Genomic DNA, 23,755 nt, shown 5'->3' on the forward strand with positions numbered 1-23,755 from the left:
ACGTTTCCATCTCAAATAACTCATTTGGCTGGATCACTGAGGTTACACGCCAACCCGAAGAGGAAGGGGAGGAGGCAATACAGGGGAGGGGGAGAGGTAGGAAAGGCATTTTGCAACGTATGTTGCAAGTAATACCGTTGCATTTTTGTAGCCAGAAAGGAGGGGTGAGTAGATGAACACAGCTACTAGTGTAATTCACATGCACCCCTTTATTATCTCCTTTTCACGATTCCTACTGATGCTTAGGAGTAGGGTACAGCTTGCAGCTGGATTTGCTGATGGGCGCGATATTCCCTGTGCAAAGACACTGTGGAGTTCGTGTGAGCCCGTTGTGTGTGCATGGGCATGAGTGTGTGTATGGGGGTGGGGGTAAGGGGTGGAGGATTGTTCTGCAGAAGATCGTGATGTTCAGTGAGACGTACAGAGAACACACAGTGGAGACAGCAGGTAGTTTATTTCCTTTTTTAATGGACTTTATTTTTTACAACGGTTTTTGACTTTTTGAGAGTTTCGCTGCAAAATTGAGCAGCAGGTACAGAGATTCCCCATACACTTCCTTCCTGAAACATGCGCAGCCTCCGCCACCATCAACATCCTGCCCCAGAGTGGCATATTTGTTACAGTTGATGAACCTACGCCGACACATCCTTATCTCCCAAAGTGCACAGTTTACGTAACTTTTTTTTTTTTTTTTTTTTTTTTTTGAGATGGAATCTCACTCTGTGGCCCAGGCTGGAGTGCAGTGGCGCGATTTCAGCTCAATGCAACCTCTGCCTCCTGGGTTCAAGCGATTCTCCTGCCTCAGCCCTCCCTCGAGTAGCTGGGATTGCAGGCGTGCACCACCACGCCTGGCTAGTTTTTGTATTTTTAGTAGGGACGGGGTTTTGCCATGTTGGCCAGGCTGGTCTGGAACTCCTGACCTCAGGTGGTCCACCCACCTCCGCCTCCCAAAGTGCTGGGATTACAAGCGTGAGCCACCATGCCTGGCTGTAACTTTTTATTTTGAAATAATTTTAGAGTTACAAAAAGGTGCAAAATAGTGCAGGGTTCCCATATAACCTTCACCCAAGTTTCTCTACTCTTCACAGCTCACATAACCATCCTGCAATGATCAAAACCATCCAACATTGGTTCATTACTATTAACTAAACTAAGCTCCTATTTTCAAGTCTCACTGATTTTTCCACTTACGTCTTTTTTTCTGGACAGCAGGTACTTTCAAGTCAGAGAGATCTGAGTGTGAATCCAGCTGTGTCACTCGAAAATTGTCCAAGTCAGATCATCTCTCTGAGCCTTGATTTTCTCTCTGTAAAATGGGAGATAACAAGGGCAACTTAATAGGGTCCTTGTGAAGATGAAATAAAAACATGTGTGTCCAGAGCTTGGCACACAAGTAGGCACTGATGTTGGTTTTATTTTCCTACTCTCTTTCAAAGAACCATCCTCAAGGACAAATGGGCATTTGCGTAAATTCCTGTTGGACCAGTTTGACTTCATCTCAGCTGCTGGATCAAGTTTCTCTATTTTGGAAAAAAAAAGAAAAGAAGAAGAAGAAAAGAAAAGGCCGCAGACATAGAGATTAATTAGGAAGCTATTGTAACAGTCCATGTAAGCTAAGTCTCCACAGTGGCTGCACAGAGGTAAGAAGAGAAAAAGTTGTTTTGTTGTTGTTGTTTTGTTTTTGTTTTTGTTTTAGAGATGGAGTCTTGCTCTGTCACCCAGGCTGGAGTGCAGTGGCGCGATCTTGGCTCACTGCAAACTCTATCTCCTGGGTTCATGCCATTCTCCTGCCTCAGCCTCCCGAGTAGCTGGGACTACAGGCACCCGCCACCATGCCCAGCTGATTTTTTGTATTTTTAGTAGAGACGGGGTTTCACTGTGTTAGCCAGGATGGTCTCGATCTCCTGACCTCGTGATCCACCCACCTCAGCCTCCCAAAGTGCTGAGATCACAAGCATGAGCCACCACGCCCAGCCAAGAGAAAAAGTTTAACAAACATTTCAAATGCAGAATAAAGAGGAGCTGATGACTGATTGGCTGGGCAGAGTTAAATGGGAGGAACCAATAATTTAAAAACTGCAAGTTGGAATGACTAGGAAACTGGTCATCCTTTTAAATGAGATGAGCAAGAGAAAACCAGGTCCAGGCAAGAAAGAAGCGAGAAACCATGATCCTAACCAGCACTTGTCAAGTCTCTGGTGCTCGTACACCATGCTTAGTACTTTCTAAGTGTGATTTCATTAAATTCATCTAAGAACCCAAGAAAACTGAGACACAGGGAAACTAAGTCACTTGCCCAAGTACTTTTGTTGGAAGTACTAATGTTGGAGGTACTTGCAGGCAGGACCAACCACCTAATTTGTAGGGCTCACTGCAAAATGAAAATGCAGGGTCTTTTGTTCAAAATATATGAAGAATTTCAAGCCAGGCATGGCGGCTCACACCTGTAATCCCAGCACTTTGGGAGGCCGAGGCGGGCAGATCACCTGAGGTCAGGAGTTGGAAACCAGCCTGGCCAACATGGTGAAACCCCCTCTCTACTACAAATACAATAATTAGCTGGGCATGGTGGCATGGACCTGTAATCCCAGCTACTCAGGAGGCTGAGGCAAGAGAATTGCTTGGACCCAGGAGGCAGATGTTGCAGTGAGCTGAGGTCATGCCACTGTACTCCTGCCTGGGCGACAGAGAGAGACTCTGTCTCAAAATAAATAAATAAATAAATAAATAGAATTTCAAGACGCTGACAGCAGAACATTACACCAAGCACATGGGCCCTGTGTGATTGCACAGTGGCAGGCCCACAAAGTCCATATGAAGGCAGACATGAAAGTCGATTTTAAGAGGACATGAGAGCTAAGGCAGAGCTTTGAGGGCAGGCTTGCACACAACAAAAGAAACAAGGAGTCATCAATAGGTAGGAGGAAGACTGGGAGGCACACTGAAAGCCACTAAGGTGGAGAAAGTGACACAAAAGAGGGAAGGGCCCAGTGTAACCAAATACAGCAAAAGAGTTAGGAGCCTGGGGATTAAGACGTCCCACGATCAAAAAGAAACCTTGCAGGCTGGCCACGGTGGCTCACACCTGTCATCTCAGCACTTTGGGAGGCCAAGGCAGGCGGATCACGAGGTCAAGAGATAAGGACCATCCTGGCCAACATGGTGAAAACCTGTCTGTACTAAAAATACAAAAACTAGCTGGGGATGGGGGTGCATGCCTGTAGTCCCAGCTACTCAGGAGGCTGAGGCAGGGGAATCACTTGAGCCCGGGAGGCAGAGGTTGCAGTGAACCGAGATGGTGCCACTGCACTCCAGTCTGGCAACAGAGTGAGACTCTGTCTTAAAAAAAAAAAAAAAAAAAAAGACACTTACACTTGAAATGTTTACCATAGCACAATTCACAATTGCAGAGATATGGAATCAACCTAAGGGACCACTAACCAATGAATAGATAAAGAATATGTGACTTATATATATATATATTTGCACACACGGTGTGTATATATATGTGTATATACATATCACATGATTATATATATGTATATATATCACGTATATATTATATGTATGTTATGTATATACCATATGATTATATATGCCATGTGATATATATATAATGAAATACTATTCAGCCATAAAAAAGAACAAAATAATGTCTTTTGCAGCAACTTGAATAGAGCCGAAAGCAATTATCCCACATGAAGCAACTCAGGAATGGAAAACCAAATACCACATGTTCTCACTTATAATTGGTAGCTAAGCTGTGGGTACACAGAGGCATACAGTGGTATCATGGACACTGGAGACTCAGAAGTGGGGCGCGGATGAGGAATGAAAAATTACCTATTGGGTACAATGTACACTTTTCGGTTGACGGGTACACTAAAAGCCCAGATTTCACCACTACACAATTCATTCCCGTTACCAAAAACCACTCATTCCCCTAAAACGATTGAAATTTAAAAACAAAAGGATGCCTGTACCTTTGGTGATGGAGACATTTCTGTTGGCTTTTGGGAGCCCTGCTCTCAGGACTGGGCAGAAGTCAGGCTGCAACATCCAGAGAACTTCATGGAAGTGACGAGCAGCTGAAGTAACCCAGGCTTTCTCATCTCAAGAAGCTCTTCCATTGCCAAGAACAGAGGGCAAGCTGATGTCACTACAAAAGTGATTTTTAAAGAAAGTCAAACCGCTTAAAGACTGCTTCTTTTTTTTTTTTTTTTTTTTTTTTTTTTGAGACGGAGTCTGGCTCTGTCGCCCGGGCTGGAGTGCAGTGGCCGGATCTCAGCTCACTGCAAGCTCCGCCTCCCGGGTTCCCGCCATTCTCCTGCCTCAGCCTCCTGAGTAGCTGGGACTACAGGCGCCCGCCACCTCGCCTGGCTAGTTTTTTGTATTTTTAGTAGAGACGGGGTTTCACCGTATTAGCCAGGATGGTCTCGATCTCCTGACCTCGTGATCCGCCCGTCTCGGCCTCCCAAAGTGCTGGGATTACAGGCTTGAGCCACCGCGCCCGGCCTAAAGACTGCTTCTTATTTCGGCCCCATGGGTACTAAGAAATGGCTTCCTCCTTTTCTTCTTTTCCTCCTCCTCCCACTTAGCCTCACAAATGGTTGGCAGACTCTATCCTTAAATTGTGGCCAGGGACTGGAGCTGAAAACGCCTTTGAGGATTCTGCAGCAACCACTCAAATCTCTGTCTGGAGATGGGAATGCCACCTCTGAGGCTTCAGAACGGGCAGGGAGGCTCAGAACCAGCCACAGACCACTTTCTTTCCTTTGTCTGGACAATCGCAACCAGGAGGGAGAAATCATCATAGGCTGTTTATTTGTAGACATTGGCCTGGCTGATGGTCTCATTCTGAAATAAAGACACTAAAAGGGAAATAGGCAGACACCCCTGTCTTCTCCAGCCCGGGAGTTTCTACCTGGCACTAATGACATTTAGATTATGATGATTCTTTGTTTGCCGGGGACAGGCTGTCCTGTGCATTGTCTCTGGCCCTTGCCAGATGACATCAGCACTCCCCACCCAATGTGACAACCAAAAATCCCTCTAGACATTGCCAAATGCCTCCTACAGGGGCAACACCGCCCCCAGTTGAGAACCGCTTCTCTAATTGATTAGCATGTACACAGCAAGCTCCCAGAAAATGCTGAACGGATGATTCGATTCTTTTTTTTTTTTTTTGAGACTGAGTTCCGCTCTTGTTGCCCAGGCTGGAGTGCAATGTCACTATCTTGGCTCACTGAGACCTCTGCCTCCTGGGTTCAGGCGATTCTCCTGCCTCAGCTTCCCGAGTAGCTGGGATTACAGGTGCTCACCACCACACCCGACAAATTTTTTGTATTTTTAAGTAGAGATGGGGTTTCACCAGGTTGTCCTGGCTGGTCTTGAACTCCTGACCTCAGGTGATCCACACGCCTCGGCCTCCCAAAGTGCTGGGATTATAGATGTGAGCCACTGCACCTGGCCAGGATGATTCTATTCTAAGAAGCTAGGAGAACATTCCAGATACCCCTCTGGGAACTATTCAGACTACCAAGCAGGGCAGTTCAAGAAGAGACCTAAGGCCGGACGCGGTGGCTCCTGCCTGTAATCCCAACACTTTGGGAGGTCAAGGCAGGCAGATCTCTTGAGCTCAGGAGTTCAAGACCAGCCTGGCCAATGTGGAGAAACCCCGTCTTTACTGAAAATACAAAAGTTAGCTGGGCATGGTGGCACACGCCTGTAATCCCAGCTACTCGGGAGGTTGGGGCAGGAGAATCACTTGAATTCCAGAGGTGGCAGTGAGCCGAGATGGCGCCACTGCACTCCAGCCGGGGCAACAGAGCGAGACTTTGTCTCAAAATTTAAAAAATAAAAAGAAGAGAACTAAGGTTTGTCTTCCGTTAAACAAAGGCAGACCTTCTAAGCAAAGGTCTTCTGTGAAAAAGACTTTCTGGAATGTAGAGGGGGAAGACTTACCACTGGGGCAGTGAGGAGTAAATGAAGTAAGACAGGCAAAGTGCTTGGCAGAGGAGTATCAAATGGAAAGTGTTAATTGGTATTTTTTTTTTTTTTAAACAGAGTTTCGCTCTTGTTGCCCAGGCTGGAGTGCAATGGTGTGATCTCGGCTCACCACAGCCTCCACCTCCCAGGTTCAAGCAATTCTCCTGCCTCAACCTCCCGAGTAGCTGGGATTACAGGCATGCGCCACCACACCCGGCTAATTTTGTATTTTTAGTAGAAACAGGGTTTCTCCACGTTAGTCAGGCTGGTCTCGAACTCCCGACCTCAGGTGATTCACCCGCCTCGGTCTCCCAAAGTGCTGGGATTACAGGCATGAGCCACCGTGCCCAATTAATTGGTGTTCTTATTGTTGTTATTATTATTCTATGTTCAAAAAACTGCACATAGCTCTTTACTCCTTAGAAAGTGGTGCAAAAAGATGTTGCACAGCACAGCCACTCAGTAGGCAGAGCAAGAACATTCCTGACTAGGAGAGTGTACAGAAGATCAAATTTTAGAGCAGAAAAGAACATTTGAGATTATTTGGATCAACTTTTCACTTTACAAGTAAGGAAGTAGGCCGGGCCTGATGCCTCATGCCTGCAATCCCAGCACTTTAGGAGGTCAAAGCAGGAGGACCATGTGAGTATAGGAATTCGAGACCAGCCTGGACAACATAGCGAGATCCAGTCTCTATAAAAAAACAAAAATCAAGTAAGGAAGCAAAGTAAAGTGCAAGTACACAAAGGTGGTGTGAAATGACTCGTCCAAGGCCACAGAGAGCGTTAAGGGCGGGCCTGGGGCCAGAGCTCAGGCTTCCTGCCCCACCCAGAGACTGTTAGTCTGTCACCGAGGGGTGGAAGGGAGGGAGGTGCCTCCTCCCTCAATGTAAACCGGGTCCGTGCTCACAGACCTGTTCCAGAGACATCGCCGGTCAAAAATTCAAGTTCATGTGCAGTATTTTTAAGAAATGTTTCCATAGAGATGGACAAATAATTGGAAACAACAATCCAGACAGAAAAGAGCCATTCATTGGAATAGGATGTGTAGCATGAGCTGGGGTGACGGTCCTGCTGACCTGGAGGGATGGTCAGAAAAGCCAGGCTGAGAGCTGGGAGATTTGGGGTTATGAACTAACATTCCAGGACAGGGGCTTGATATCCATTTTTTTTTTTTTTTTTTCTTTTTGAGATGGGACTTTTGCTCTGTTAACCGGGATCGGGCACAGTGGTGTGATCATAATTTACTGCCACCTCAAATTCCTGGGCTCAAACCATCCTCCTACCTCAGCCTCCCAAAGTGCTGGGATTACAGGCATGAGCCACCGTACCCGACAACTGAAATTTTTTTTTTTTTTTTTTTTTGAGACAGAGCCTTGCTCTGTTGCCCAGGCTGGAGTGCAGTGGCACGATCTCTGCTTACTGCAGCTTCTGCCTCCTGGGTTCAAGTGATTCTTCTGCCTCAGCCTCCCAAGTAGCTGAGATTACAGGCGTGTCACCACACCCACTCTAGTTTTAGTAGAGATGGGGATTCACCATGTTGACCAGGCTGGTCTCGAACTCCTGGCCTCAAGTGATCTGTCCACCTCAGCCCCTCAAAGTGCTGGGATTACAGGTGTAAGCCACCTCCCCCAGTCCTGAAATCTTTTGATAGTCCTGTATGCACATCGATAATGCCCAGCCTGTGTGTCCACTGAACAAGCATGGGCTGGGACTTTCTGTATGCCAGGCCCAGGGGATGGTGCTGATGACACAATGATAGCTCCCTTTGTTTCCTTTTCTTTTTTTTTTTTTTGAGACAGAGCCTCCCTCTGTCACTGCAACCTCCACCTCCCGGGTTCAAGCGATTCTTGTGCCTCAGCCTCCCGAGTAGCTGGGATTACAAGCACATGCCACCATGCTTGGTTAATTTTTGTACTTTTTTTTTTTCAGTTGAGGCAGGGTTTCGCCATGTTGGCTAGGCTGGTCTCGAATTACTGACCTCAAGTAATCCGCCCACCTCAGCCTCCCAAAGTGCTGGAATTACAGGCATGAGCCACTGCACCTGGCCTCCCTTTCCTTTGCCGGCTTCTAGAGGCCACCAGCATTCTTTGGCTCCTGGCCTCTCCCTTGCATCTCTCCAACCTCTTGCCTCTGTCCTCACACCTCCTCCTGCTGGTGACAGCACAGCCTTGCATTTTCTAGCCGAGGGGCCCTTGGAAAGGTACTTAGCATCTCTGAAACTGCGTCCTTGTCAGTGAGCTGGAGATCGTCAGAGCACCCACTTTGTATGAAGGGCAGACGGGAATGGGTGGAATGGGGTCTGTGTCAACGCCAAGCACTACGTCCTGCACACAATTTTATAACAGTAACAGTGATGACGATCACCACCACTGTCATCCAACAGTCGTTTCCGTAGCTTGGAGACACAGAGGGAGAGGTGACTCCTGCCTGAGGCATTAGGAAAAAAACTCTTTCTTTCTGGAGTGCAGTATCGTGATCACGGCTCAATGCAGCCTCCAACTTCTCACCTCAGGTGATCCTCTCCCCTCAGCCTCCCAAGTAACTAGGACTACAGGCATATATAAGAAAAACTTTTTTAGAAGTGATCCCTGAACTGGCCCTGATCAAATGACAATAAAGGAATGTGACCAATAGACAAGGGAGAAGGGGTGTGCTGGACAGAAAAATCAGGACAGCAGAAGGCATGGGTGTTTGTAGAACAGGGAGGTCCCAAGTGGCCCAGAGCAGAAGGTCAGGGTTAGTGCCAGGAGGCGGGATGGATGGCAAAGGGATCGAGAGCTAGGGCTTTGGGCTCAGACAGGCTCAAGTTCAAGTCCTGCAGCTCCAGATAAGAGCTCTGCAAACTGGGGTACCTCGTTAGCTGCTGCCGCTGTGCCTTTGTGAAAGGCTCACGGGAACAGTGCCTACCCCCTAGGCTTGCAGCAATTAAAGGCCGTTCTGATATGGGAGAGGCGCAAGAGGCAACTTGGAAAGGGCTTTGCGGGCCTGGCCAAGGAGTTTGCACTCTGCAGGATCACGTCCTCGCTTTTCATCTACTCTTCATTCTGTGTGCTCCGTCATTTTCCCTCAGACAACAGGAAGGCTGACCACTGACCTTCCTAATCTTACGTCTCTGCCACTGTTCTCCTGAACTGAAAAATAATAGCTTTTGCCGGGCACAGTGGCTCATGCCTGTAATCTCAGCACTTTGGGAGGCCAAGGTGGGTGGACCACCTGAGGTCAGGAGTTCGAGACCAGCTTGGGCAACATGGTGAAACCCCGTCTCTACTAAAAATACAAAAGTTAGCCAGGCCGGGCGCAGTGGCTCAAGCCTGTAATCCCAGCACTTTGGGAGGCCGAGGCGGGCGGATCACAAGGTCAGGAGATCGAGACCACAGTGAAACCCCGTCTCTACTAAAAATACAAAAAAATTAGCCAGGCACGGTGGCGGGTGCCTGTAGTCCCAGCTACTCAGGAGGCTGAGGCAGGAGAATGGCGGGAACCCGGGAGGCGGAGCTTGCAGTGAGCCGAGATCGCGCCACTGCACTCCAGCCTGGGCAACAGCGTGAGACTCCGTCTCAAAAAAAAAAAAAAAAAAAAAAAAAAAAGTTAGCCAAGCATGGTGGTGGGTGCCTGTAATCCCAGCTACTTGGGAGGCTGAGACAGGATAATTGCTTGAACCCAGAAGATGGAGGTTGCAGTGAGCCGAGATCATGCCACTGCACTCCAGCCTGGGCAACAGAGCAAGACTTCATCTCAAATAAATAAATAAACAAACAAATAAAGAAAGAAATATAAATAAATAAATAAGAAAAAGAAAGAAAAATAATAATAGCTTTTTTTCCACAGGTGGAAAAAATGTTATGAGACCACTGGTCACCTGTAAAATGTGGGTAACGATGGCATTGACCTTATATGGTTGCTTTGAGGATTCACAGAGTGAACGTGCAGAAAGTGTCAATGTTATAATGTAGGAGGCTAAAAGCTTAGGATCGGAAGTCAGAGGGACTGAGCCTGAATTGAAGCGATGTCACTTATTAGCTCTGTAATGCGGGCAAGTGACTTAACCTCTCTGGGTTGCAACTCCTTGTTTGTAAAATGAGGATGATAATATCAGCCACAGAGGTTCTTTGGCAAGCATACTAGGAGATCCTCTAGGATGCACTCATTAACTACGATGATGATGGTGATGATGATGATGATGTCCTTTCTGTTCACATATAAGACAAATTAGGCCCAGAGAGGGAAAGTGCCTTTCCCAAGGTCACACAGCAAGTTGGTAACACAGCAAGTTGGTAGTAATCTGTCACACAGGCAGCTTCCTGTAGGTTCTGCAGTCCGGGTGAATTCCTGGCATGAGTTCTGGGGATGGGAATCCGAGATGGTACAAAGCATGCCCCCTCCCTAGGCTGTTTTCCTGTGTGAAGGGCAAGGTAGCATCCCCCACCTGCAGCCTATAAATTCGCCCTGGTGGCCGCTGCCTCCCAGGACTGTGTGGCTCTGCCTGCTGAGGAATCAGATGGTACCAGCAGACGGTCTCTCCATGCTACTGGAACCTGCATCGCGCCCATCGTTTATTTTGGACAGGACGCAAGATGAGATATCAAAGGAATCAGCTGCTGGTCAGAGGAAACAGAAAAGGGCCAGAACTCCGCCTGGCTCTGCTGGGCACAGAGTAAGCCCCCTCTCCCCTGCAAGTCCGAATTAGGCTCCCCACTTTTAATCCAACTTTATTAATTGAAATTAAATCGAGTCAAAGATAGAGAGGCAAACTAGTTTCTTGGTTTCAAGCTTTTTGCTAAAAAAAAAAAAAAAAAGATATATCTACATTTTTAAAAACTGGAGGTATTTATAGAATCAGAGTTAAGATTAGAGAGTTTCAAGTAACAGTCGAGGCCAATGGAAGTAAAGGGTCAGGAGTCCTGGCTCCCCACATTCAAATGAGCCAAGGGATGACCTCAAACACATCAGTTCGGGGTTTTATTTTTCCAACATGCTCTGCTGAATAATTGAGCTTTTCAGACCTCTCTGGAACAGATGCTGGTGTGAATAAAGCCTTCCTTTGCTCGAGGCACAACAGAAACACCCCCTAATGCCCAGCCAACGCGCCCACAAGATTTCAACTATTATTCAGGCCAACAGGAGGTATTGCAATTAAGAGATGATTGTCACCAACCCTCTTTAACAGCAAGCACGTCCAAGAAGGAGGCTCCGGGGGAGGGTGGCTCTAGGTGGCCACCATCGTCAGGGTTGGCAGGTTTCCACTCTGGGAGTGAGTGACCAGGTCACGGGTGGATTGAGACACTGATATTTTCTTTGGCAGGTAGGACATAGTAAAAACAACAAGGTCAGGAGACCTGGGACCAGAGGTGCCCCCAAGTCTCCCTTCCGTTTCCCTCTCTATAAAATGGATATCTCCAGAAACCAGCCCTCTAAGTTTTATTTTATTTTTATTTATTTAATTAATCTATTTATTTATTTATTTATGTTTTAGAGACGAGGTCTCACTCTGTTGTTGTCCAGGTTGAAGAGCAGTGGTGCTATCATAGCTCACTGCAGCCTCCAACTCCTGAGCTCAAGGGCTCCTCCTGTCTCAGCCTCCCAAGTAACTGAGACTATAGGTGTGTGCCACCACACCGGGCTACATATTTTATTTTTTGTAGAGACAGGGTCTCCCTATGTTGCCCAGGCTGGTCTCAAACTCCTGGTTTCAAATAATCCTCCCACCTCAACCTCCCAAAGTGTCAGAATTACAGGCATGAGCCACCACACCTGGCCCCTCCAAGTTTTAAAGTATTGAATAGCCCTCAAAGAAAATCAAACCAGCTGTGTCTCAGAGGATCCTTCTGGCAGCTTGCAGACTGTAAAGAATTTCAAAGAAACTCTGGTTGTTCCACTCTGGTTGTGGAAGTCATATTGGTCACTAGGATCTGAAAACATGTAGCTGAGAAGGGTTGAAGGGAATGGCTGAAGACCAGAGGGCGTACATTGTCTTTTCACCAACAGGAACTAGCAACCTTCTGTTCCACCAGTTTTTCATAGCAAAATTAAAAGGTTATCAAGGGATGCCCCCCCAATCAATGACTATTGTTAGGACGAAGAACAATAGACTTACCTTCACTTCAGCCTGTCTAGGATTCCGAAGTGCTTTTTGAATGCGAGTCCATTCATCCTCACAGTGACCTTGGAAGCATTCCATTAGGCAAAATCTGTATTATTTTTGCCTCTACAAAATATGTAGTGCCATTCTCTTGATGGAAAAATTAATCAAGCTATGATCTGAAAAGAATAATGGGGAGAAAATGTTGGGGGTGGTCTGAACTCACATGGACAGTCTGAATAACTCCCAGACTTAAAATGTTGTACCTAGACCTCTGCCGTGGTGGGGAAGTGTCGATTTTGAAGGGTCAGGGCCCGGAAGCACTTTCTGATGGTCTGAGCACCAGGAAGCCTTTAGGTTCACTGAGTTTGCGTCTCCTGAAATAATATTATTTATTATTCTTGGCTGTGCCGCTCACTTACTGAGTGACTTTAGGGAATCATTCTAACCTCTCCACTTTCCTCGTTTGTAAATGGGTTAATTATATTTGCCCACCTCACAGAAGTGTTGTGCAGCTAAAACAATTAAAGGTGAAACAGAAAAGGCCCTTTCCTCAAACCGCAGGCTGCCTGAGAATTCCTAACTCCGCATGCAGTGAAATAGCTAAATGCCTTCACTTACATGGGTGGTTATAGTCCTGGCTGGTAATCACCAACTGGCGATCAGTTCTGCAATCAGCAAATTTAGTGCCAGGCTGGGGGGACCTGGGGCAATGCAGGACTGGAGCACAAGTCCCAACCCTGCCACTTCCTGGCTGTGTGACCTTGGGTAAGCCGCCTAACCTCTCTGAACCCCTGTTTTCTGCTCTATGAACGGGGAAGACCTATATCCGTCCCTTTAAAGTTGCTGTAAGGATTCAATGAAACTCCTGGCATTTAATCGGTGCTTGATAAAGGACATCTATTATGAGGGCCTGTCATTTTCCATCAGGCCTAACAAACTTAATTAAGTGCTTACAAAATATGCAGTACTTACTTATACCACTGATGGGAAACAAGAAGAGGGTTTTAGGTGATATGTGGAATTTCTTAGATATATGGAATTAGGGAACATTAGAAGGAGGACATCAAACTTGTGATTTTAACACTGTTAGTGATTAGAATGAGGCTAAGTTGTTAGAACATGAGTTAATTTAAAAATTATACTAAATAAATCAAAGTATTTGTGTACATGGATAGGGTGAAAAAAAAATTTTTTTTTTTTGAGACAGGGTCTTGCTCTGTTGCCCAGGCTGGAGGGCAGTGGCATGATCTCAGCTCACTGCAACCTCTGTCTCCCAGGTTCAAGTGATTCTCCTGCCTCAGCCTCCCAAGTAGCTGGGATTACAGGTGTCCACCATTACACCCAACTAATTTTTTTTTTTTTTTTTTGAGATGGAGTCTTGCTCTGTTGCCCAGGCTGGAGTGCAGTGGCATGATCTCTGCTCACTGCAACCTCCAACTCCAGGGTTCAAGCGATTCTCCTGCCTCAGCCCTCAAGTAGCTGGGATTACAGGCGCCTCCCATCACAACTCAGCTTTTTTTTTTTTTTTTTTTTTTTTTTGAGATGGAGTCTTTTTTTTTTTTTTTTTTTTTTTTTGAGACGGAGTCTCGCTCTGTCGCCCAGGCTGAAGTGCAGTGGCCAGCTCTCAGCTCACTGCAAGCTCCGCCTCCCGGGTTCCCGCCATTCTCCTGCCTCAGCCTCCCGAGTAGCTGGGACCACAGGTGCCCGCCACCTCGCCTGGCTAATTTTTTGTGTTTTTAGTAGAGACGGGGTTTCACCGTGTTAGCCAGGATGGTCTTGATCTCCTGACCTTGTGATCCGCCCGTCTCGGCCTCCCAAAGTGCTGGGATTACAGGCTTGAGCCACCGCGCCCGGCCGAGATGGAGTCTTGCTGGGTTTCCTAGACTGGAGTGCAGTGGTATGATCTCGGTTCATTGCACCCTCCTCCTTCTGGGTTCCAGCAGTTCTCCTGCCTCAGCCTCCTGAGTAGCTGGGATTACAGATGTGAGCCACCACACCTGGCCTTGGTAAAAATTGTTAAGTGGTACATGAAAGGCCTCAACATTCCCTATATGGAAAAAAGTGCTGGGCTAGTGGCAGACTCTGATCTTAGGTTTTCACATTCATCAGTCATGTGACTGTGACCAGGCCCCTAAGTCTCCCTAAGCCTCAGTTTCCCCTGTATAAAGTGGGCTAATAAGATGTAGGAGAGTAAAAATAAGATAATAAAAATGAAAACCACTGGAAAATTGCAAAATCATGGTCCAATCTAAGAGGTTCATTGTTATCCCTACTGTGTGGTTTGACAGAAATGATCTATACTTATCCACCAGTCTATGAGACAATAGCAGGGATGACATTCAAAATCAAGGATGGTTCAATCCCAACTCTGCCAGACATTAGCTTGTAGCCTTGAGCAGGTTCTTTAAGGTCTCTGAGCCTCCATTTCTTCATCTATAAAAAAGGGTTAGTAATAACACCCTTAGCAATTCAACTCAAAGGGCTCATTTTCCTCTAAAGAACGACAAATCAAAGGAAAATCCCAATAGCCCAAAGAAAAATGGTGTGAAAAGATAGTGTACCCCAACTAAAATATAAATGGCTCTTAAATATGTAAACACATCCTCAATCTCACTCATAAGAGAAATGCTCATTAAAATCACACTGAGGCTGGGCATGGTGGCTCATGCCTGTAATCCCAGCACTCTGAGAGGCTGAGGCAGGTGGATCACTTGAGGTCAAGAGTTCGAGACCAGCCTGGCCAACATAGTGAAACCTCATCTCTACTAAAAATACAAAAATTAGCCAGGTGTGGTGATGCATGCCTGTAATCCCCACTACTTGGGAGGCTGAGGCAGAAGAATCACTTGAACCTGGAGGTAGAGGTTGCAGTGAGCTGAGGTCATGCTACTACACTCCAGCCTGGGTGATAGAGAGAGAAAAAGAAAGAAAAGAAAAGAAAGAGGAAAGAAAGAAAGGAGAAAGAAAGAAGAAGAGAAAAGAAAAACACACTTTTTTATCATTAAATTTGCAAAGAATTGGTTTGATAGAGATGTATCAGTAAAGTATGGGAAATGCAGGTGCCTTGATATTGATGGTGGGGAAGTAAATTGTTACAAATTCTATGAAGGGCAATGTACAGTTTCTCAAAAGTATTAAAGGGCTTACTCTTTGAGGCAAGCTGAATCATGGTGTCCACATTCTAATCCCTGTAATGTGTGAGTGTTACCTAAGTGACAACATAAAGGACCTCGTAGATGTGATTAAAGCAAGAATCTTGACATGGAAGGTTATTCTAGGTTGGCCCAGTGGGTCTGATGTCATCACAAGGGTCCTTGTAAGAGGGAGGCAGGAGGTCAGAGAGGAAAGGTGATGTGATGACCGAGCAGAGGTACAGGGAAGTCCTTTGAAAATGAAGGAAGGACCCACAAGCCAAGGAACCGAAGCAGCCCTACAAGCTGAAAAAGACAAAGAAACAGATATTTCCTTAGAGCCCGTGGGAGGAACCAGCCCTGTCCACACCTTGATTTTAGCCCAGTGAAATTGCTTTTAGACTTCTGACCTCCAGGACTGTGAGAGAACAACGTGTGTTGTCTTGGGCCACTTTGTTTGTGGTCCTTGGTTAACAGCAGCCACAGAAAACAGACACCCCCTTTCCCCAAGCAATTCCACTGCTAGAACTTCATCCAACAGATACACTGGGACAGGTGCAAAATAACTGCATACAAGCTTCTTCATTAAAGCAGAAATTGTAGTAGCCAAACACTGGAAACGAGCTAAATATCCAACAGGGATTGGTCAATAAAGCTGAGTACCTCCGTGGAAGGGAGGGAAGGAAGAAGTGAGGGAGTAAAGGGAGGAACAAAGGAAAGGAGGAAAGGGAAGGGGAAGAAAAGAGGAAAAAACAAACATGCTTGTAATCCCAGCACTTTTGGAGGCCAAGGTGAGAGGATTGCTTGAGCCCAGGAGTTCAAGTCTTCAGTGAGCTGTGACTGTGCCACTGCCCTCTCGCCTGGGCAACAGAGCGAGATGCTGTCTCTAACTAAAAAATAAAAATAAAAAAAGAGAAACAAATAGGCTTTCTAGATTTTTAGTCCAGCTGTGCAGGCTCAAAGGCCCTGGGTCCCTGGCTGCAGGTCCCCTGAAGGTGGGACAGTGGAGGATGAGAGAACGTGATGCCTCTGAAGTTAGGTCATCACTGACCTCAGTCTGGCTTTCTCCCTTTCATCCTGAGCAGGGTCCACCTAGGCGTGGCTTTCCTGTCCCTCCCAGCCCTTTAGAGTGGATATCTGCAGGCTAGTTGTCCTGTTGATAAATCGGGGTAGGTTGTGACCTCACGTTATCTATCAGGCTCAAGTCAACCCAAGACATGCTGCCTCTTTTCTGCTGCACTAAACCTAGCAAGGTGACACCCCTCTAACACGCCTTCCCTCTGCCAACCCCACATCCAGCATTTAAATTGCAGGAAGATCACCATTGTGACAGTAGATTTCCAGCTGACACCCCCAGGGTAAGCACTAAGGAGCTCCCTAATTATCTAATCCTGAGATGCCCATGGGTGAAGCCGAGTGGAGCTCTTCTCTATCAGTAAACACGACATGCAGTTCTTTGTCTTCAGTGCAAAGCAAGGCTTTTTCCTGCCATGCGAGGAATACTCCTGCGTGATAGATTAAAATCCCTCAAAGAGAGAGAAAGAGGAAAGTAAAATAAATGTATTTCCATGACTATAAGTACAAATCCCCGTGCGAGGCCCCGTGCGATCCTCAGCTGGGCTGGAGCTATTTTAAAACGAATGAAGCAAACCTACTCGATTGAAAAATCCTCTGTTACAGGATAGAGATGGGTAAGAAATCAGTGCCGGGGCTCTTGGAGTGCTTGATTGTGGTTATAAACATTACCAGCTGCATCAGCAAAGCTGCTGAGAGTCCACCGTAAACCTTTTTCGAGAGGAATCAGGAGGCAGGGCTGACCAGGCAAGTTCAAAACCTGAACCCTTGTTACTCAGAGGCTTCCTAGGCTGCTAAAAATATCCAGTGATCTGCCTAAAGCAGGGACAAGTGAGGGAAGCCTTTCTTCCCTCTGCTTCCTTGTCGCCTGCAAGAAAAGGAGCCAGTTAATGGGTGACAGAGGAGGAAGCAAATCCAACAGATACACGGAGCAGCAATTTTTGCCACGTGCATTGTTGCACAGAAGGATGGCAGCGGTGTCTTCCTACGCTGAAGGAGCTCAGGGGAGGCCACAGCCTGGACTTTAGACCAGAGAGAATGTGAGTTCAAATCCCAGCTCTACCACTGATTCATTTGTGTGGTCCTCTACCCAAGACAGGGGACTTTATAAGCCTCAGTCTTCCCATCTGTAAAATGGAAACAATAATGCCACCACGTGAATTGTAAGCTTTAAAGATAATATAGGGTAAGTGCTGGACTTGCAGTGCATTTCCCAATGGCAGCTGTTATTATTGCTGTGACAACTTAGTGAGGAGAGACAGATACATAAAAGCAATGGGGGCTGAGCATGGTGTCTCGCACCTGTAATCCCAGCACTTTGGTAGGTCGAGGTGGATGGATCACCTGAGGTCAGGAGTTCAAGACCAGCCTGGGCAACATGGTGAAACCCTTTCGCTACTAAAAATACAAAAGTTAGCTGTGCATGGTGGTGCATGTCTGTAATCCCAGCTACTTGGGAGGCTGAAACACGAGAATCCCTTGAATCCAGGATGCAGAGGTTGCAGTGACCTGAGGTCATGTCAGTGCACTCCAGCCTGGGTCAGAGTGAGACTCTGCCTAAAAATCAATGGGAAATCAAGCAAGCAAGAGGAAGAACATACAATCCCAGGGTTGTATGGTTTGGACATAAGCATTGGAAAAATTCTCAGAATGGAAAGGTTCCTGCCAAGTCCTTACCTGATCTCCAGCCTATAGCAATCTCCCCTAAGCTTCCAAAGCCAGGGAAATGCTAGATTTCCTCAAAGCCTGTCCAGATGTGCCAGTGGTTTGTTCTTCCTTTGCAGCACTGGGCATGTGTAGAACTGAATGGCATCATTCCCTCTCTGTCGCCCAGGTGACTCTCAAATGGCAGGTGTGTAATGTGTGTAATAAATGACTAGGTCAGGGCGCTTGAGTAGATAGTGAGAAATACACTAAGTAGAGAGGGCAGAGAGACTCTAATTGATGTCGCATGTGTATGTGTCAGCATTCAATCAGAGAGGCTGGGCCACCATACATATCTGTGCACATATACTTACGTGTGTGTGTGTTTGTGTGTGTGTGTGTGATAGAGATTTGACCTTACATGATTGTGGGAGCTGTTTAGCAGTCTCTGTAAAGCTGCTGTCTTTGCTCCTGATGCTGGAGCCTGAAGTCCTCAGGGCAGGCATTTGGAAAGAGAAGAGGAATGTTATTCAGACACCAACTGGTATACAGAAATTTGATTCTAACACTAGCCATTTGAAGTTAGTGTCAGATTCCACAATTTTAAGGGCGTGGTTGCCAAGAAGACTGCCCTACTTCAAATACTAGCCACAGTGGGGTCCTCAGGGCCACCTGCTCTTCTGACCAACTGGCTACAAAGCTTAGGAGAGGTTCTCACAACCCCTTTTATATTCACTAATTCATTAGAACAGTTCACAGAACCTAAAAAAGCACCATACTTCTGATGACTGTTTTATTGTAAGGATGTAAATCAGAACCAGCCAGATGAAGAGACACATAGGGCAAGGTTTGGGAGGGTCTCAAATTCAGGGCTTCCATGCCTCTTCCCATGGATTTGGGGTACACAGCTGCTCTGGGGACATTTATGTGTTCACCAACCAGGAAGCACCACTGAGCTTCAGTGTGCACAGTTTTTATTGAGTTTCCTTATGTAGGCATGATTGATTGAGTCACTTGCCATGTGATTGGACTCAATCTCCATCTCCATCCCCTCCCCAAAGGGCAGGTTGACTCAACGTTCCAACCCTTCTCATAATGGAGTTGGTCTTATTAGTGACCAGCCCCCATTCTGAGTCATCTTATCTCTTAGCATTAACTCAGGTGTGGTCCAAGAGGCTCATGAAGAACAAATACACTCCTATGACATGAGAAATTCCAAGGATTTAGAGTCTCATTCCTAGAAACCAGAGGTAAAGGCCAGTCAAATTCTTTATTATACACTGGACGCCACGTCAGGCAGTGCAAGAACTTGCTGGAACACCAGGAGGACTGGCAGAAGCCTGTGGATGTTCACTATGGACTGAAAGTTTATGTCAAAATTCATATGCTGAAACTCTAAACTCCAATGGGATGGTATTTGTCAATAAGACATTTGGGAAGTGATTAGGTCATGAGAGTGGAGCCCTCTTGATGGGAGTAGTGCCATTGTAAGAAGAAAATGAGGCTGGGGGCAGTGGCTTATGCGTGTTATCCCAGTGATTTGGGAAGTCGAGGCAGTTGGATTCCTTGAGCCCAGGAGTTTGATACCAGCCTAGGCGACATAGTGCCTGTCTCTATTAAAAAAACACACAAAAATTATCCAAGCATGCTGGTGCACACCTGTAGTCTTAGCTACTTGGAAGGCTGAGGTGGGAGGATTGCTTGAGCCCAGGAGTAAGAGGTTGCAGTGAGCCAAGATCATGCCACTGCACTCCAGTCTGGGCAACAGAGCAAGACCCTGTCTCAAAAAACAAGAAAGAAGAAGGTGAAGGAAGAAGGAAGAAGGAAGAAGGAGAAAGAGAATGAAGAAGGAAGAAGGAGAATGAAAAGAGAGAAGATAGAGAAGAAGAAGGAGGTGGAGGAGGAAGAGGAGAGAGCTTGCTTTTTCTCTCTGTGTTCTCCACTGTGAAGACTCAATGAGAAAGTGGCTGTCTGCAAACTTAGAAGAGAGCCCTCACCAGAGCCTGCCCATGCCAGCATCCTGATCTTAGACTGGCAAGCCTCCAGAACTGTGAGAAAGATGTTTCTGGCACGTAATGCTAGCACTTTGGGAGGCAGAGGCAGGTGGACTGCTTGACCCCAGGAGTTTGAGATCAGCCTGGGCAACATGGCAAAACCTATCTCTACAAAAAATACAAAAATTAGCTGAGTATGGTGGTGCCCACCTGTAGTCTCAGCTACTTGGGAAGCTGAGGAGGGCCACTTGAGCCCAGGAAGTCGAGGCTGCAGTGAGCCATGATTGTGCCACACTCCAGCCTGAGTGACACAGTAAGACCCTGTCTCAAAAGAAAAAAAAAGAAGAAGAAGTAGTCTGTGTTGTTTAGGCCACCCAGTCTACAGTAATTTGTTCTAGCAGCCCACACTAAGCCACTGTTGTTGTAGCCTCTGGTATTACTGGTGTGGGTATCCTGAGGAAGCTGCGGCCCTTTGTTGTGGAGATGAACATGCACACCTGGCCCAGGAGCTGGAGCAACTGGAGGGTGCAGGGAAACGTGCAGCATTTGCCGATCCTGGCTCCCACCTCAAACCAACAAGAGGAGCCAGCAGATATGCCGTGATGTCTGTGAGCCTTGGAAGGGCTGCTGCTTCAATTCCACGCTCCAGAATCTTCACATGTGCTTCTCTTGTGGCCACCCTTGCCAGAAACACAGGGAACGGCATCCTGGGAAGTACAGGTGAGCCCAGCCAAGGTGACACAGAACAAAGCCACCATGTCAGTGTGGGAACAGGGAGAAGCCAATGTGAAAGCAAGTTCAGCCTGAATAGTCGTGATGGAAGGAGGAGAGGAGCCACCACAGAGTGAATGAAGGGATGGGAGGAAAGGTGTTTCTAGGACTACCGTGGAGCTCCATTACTCCAGGACAGCACTGACTGCTCCCTGAGTCTTTTTATTTTTATTTTATTTTATTTTATTTTATTTTATTTTATTTTATTTTATTTTATTTTATTTGAGACAGAGTCTCACTGTGTTGCCAGGCTGGAGTGCAGTGGCTCTAGCTCAAATCACTGCAACCTCCGCCTCCTGGGTTCAGGCAACTCCCCTGCCTCAGCCTCCCAAGTAGCTGAGACTACAGGTGCACAACAAGATGCCAAGTTAATTTTTGTATTTTTAGTAGAGACAAGGTTTCACCATGTTGGCCAGGCTGGTCTCAAACTCTTGACCTCAAATAATCCACCCACCTCAGCCTCCCAAAGTGCTGGGATTACAGACGTGAGCCACCGTGCCTGGCCTCCCTGGGTCTTTTTAAAGCATGCAGCTACCCTGGGAGGGGACGTCACCAAGACAGACCACAGAGTCTAGAGATTTCTGGCATTTTCCCTGCTTTTTTTTTTTTTTTTTTTTTTTGAGATGGAAATTTCACTCTTGTTGCCCAGGCTGGAGTGCAGTGGCACAATCTCAGCTCAGTGCTACCTCCACCTCCCAGGTTCAAGTGATTCTCCCGCATCAGCCTGCCAAGTAGCTGGGACTACAGGCGCCCACCACAACACCCAGTTATTTTTTTGTATTTTTAGTAGAGATGGGGTTTCACCATTTTGGCCAGGCTGGTCTTGAACTGCTGACCTCAGGTAATCCACCTTCCTCAGTCTCCCACAGTGATAGGATTACAGACATGAGTCATTGCACCTGGCCATTTTCCCTGCTTTTAACTTGTTTTATTGTCCCTGTTTGACACAAGCCTCTGACACATGAAAACAAATATTGGTTGTGCCATCGTCTATAGAATCGAGTTATTTTTTGGACTGTGTTTCATTCTTTTTTCTTTTTCTTTAGAGACAGGGTCTTGCTCTGTTGCCCAGGCTGGAGTGCAGTGACACAATCATAGCTCACTGCAGCCTCAACTTCCTGGGTTCAAGTGATCCTCCTGCCTCAGTCTCCTCAGTAGCTGGGACTATAGGTGCTCATCACCACACCTGTCTAATTTTAAAACTTTTTGTAGAGATAGCTATGTTGCTGACGGTGGTGTCAAACTCTTGGCCTTAAGCGATCCTCCTGCGTTGGCCTCCCAAAGCACTGGGATTACAGGCATGAGTCACCAGGCTGGCCCTGGACTGTGTGTCTATAAAGAGCCAGAAGCAGACCCAGGGGCGCTCCCTTTGATGACTTTGCATCTTCCTCTCCAGATCCACCCACCTACCCCTTTAGGGCTTGTGAGATACAAGGACTTAACATGAACACAAGCCGGGGACAGCCTGCGAGTCTTGACTCCTGCAGGCACCCGGGAAGCATGGGAGCTTTCCTGGTGCCTCCTCCAGTCGTGCCTCTCAGCCATTTCACGGCCCGTTAGCACTCTGTCAGAGAGGAGCCGAGGCTCAAAGCAGCCCGTTTCATTACTGAGAAGCCATGCCCGCTTACAGAAAGAGGATGGAGGGACGATGGGAGGTCAGGAGCTAAAATGATGCTTGTCAGTTATTCATTCTCTCCCATTATTCATTCTCTACATATCTGGGAATCATTAAGATATTTTAGAAAAAAGTATAATAGATGGTTGGGTGCAGCGGCTCATGCTTATAATCCCAGCACTTTAGGAGGCCAAGGAGGGAGGATCGCTTGAGCCCAGGAGTTCAAGACCAGCCTCTGCGACATAGCGAGACCCTGTCTCTATAAAAAATCAGTTAGCTGGGTGTGATGGCGTGCACTTGTAGTCCCAGCTACTCAGGAGGCTGAGGTGGGGAGGACTGCTTGAGGCCAGAAGTTTGAGGTTGTAGTAAACTATGATGGTACCACTACACTCCAGCCTGGGCAACAGAGAAAGACCCTGTCTCTTTTAAAAAAAAAAAAAAGGAAAGAAAGTAGACACAGAAGAATATTCTGGGAGAATTGATAAGCTACTAAGGAACAGGTGTATTGGTCCTATATGTCCTCAGATTTTCAGGAATTATTAATTTCAAAGTTCCATCTTGTTGCTGAGAGATCTTTATTTTTGTTTAGAAAATATGGTCAAATATCTCTACACAAGGGCTGGGCATGGTGGCTCACAACTGTAATTCCAACACTTTGGGAGGCTGAGGCAGGCAGATCGCTTGAGGCCAGGAGTTCGAGACCAGCCTGGCCAACATGGTGAAACCCCGTCTCTAATAAAATTATAACAATTAGCCGTTGTGGCACACGCCTGTAATCCCAGCTACTCAGGAGGCTGAGGCATGAGAATTGCTTGAACCTGGAAGGTGGAGGTTGCAGTGAGCCGAGATTCTGCCACTGCACTCCAGCCTGGGCAACAGAGTAAGACTCTGTCTCAAAAAAAAAAAAAAAAAAAACCAAACCAAACCAAACCAAACAAAAAAACACCCCTACAGGAGAAACCAGCAACTCGGCATCCCTGATTCTTCTGTCTTTCTCTCCTGCCACATCTAAGCCATTCGCAAGTCCTAGAGATTCTACCCTCACGTCACACCCCGAGGCCACTTGCTGTTCCTTCGCCGTTTCCACAGCACTGTGCCATTCCAAACTCCAGGAACTCTTCTCTGAGGACTATAGTAGCTTCCCAATCCGCTCTGTCTTTCCCCTGTCGACGTGGCCTGCTGTCATATTCTTAGAAGATGATATATTTCTTGGCTGTCTTCTTAGAATAAAACATTGTCATCACAGGAGTCCCACCTCCTCCACGTTTTAGAAAACAGAATGAAAATTCCCAGGCGCTCTTGTGTGCTTGTGACCCAGAACCCAGGCACGTGGTGAGTATAGAAGGCCCATTTTCATGGGCATGGGTGAAGATGGAGCCCCCAGATGCATGTGGCCACGATGGCATCCCCAGTGGTCCAAAGGATGCCAGGTCGAGACGTGACATTGGTCCTGG

At 46.8% G+C, this 23,755-nt stretch overlaps 1 long non-coding RNA gene across 1 annotated transcript; it reads right to left on the reverse strand.

Moving 5' to 3' along the window:
• Positions 1–726: 726 nt before the first annotated feature.
• LOC126930732 (uncharacterized) lies at positions 727–12,224 on the reverse strand. The gene is made up of 3 exons (XR_007717670.1): positions 12,085–12,224; positions 3,984–4,159; positions 727–1,306 (listed from the first exon to the last, which is right to left on the reverse strand). It is a non-coding gene; the product is annotated as an uncharacterized LOC126930732 (long non-coding RNA).
• Positions 12,225–23,755: the final 11,531 nt, after the last annotated feature.

This window comes from Macaca thibetana, chromosome 11 (assembly GCF_024542745.1).
Source record: "Macaca thibetana thibetana isolate TM-01 chromosome 11, ASM2454274v1, whole genome shotgun sequence".
Lineage (NCBI taxonomy): Eukaryota > Metazoa > Chordata > Mammalia > Primates > Cercopithecidae > Macaca > Macaca thibetana.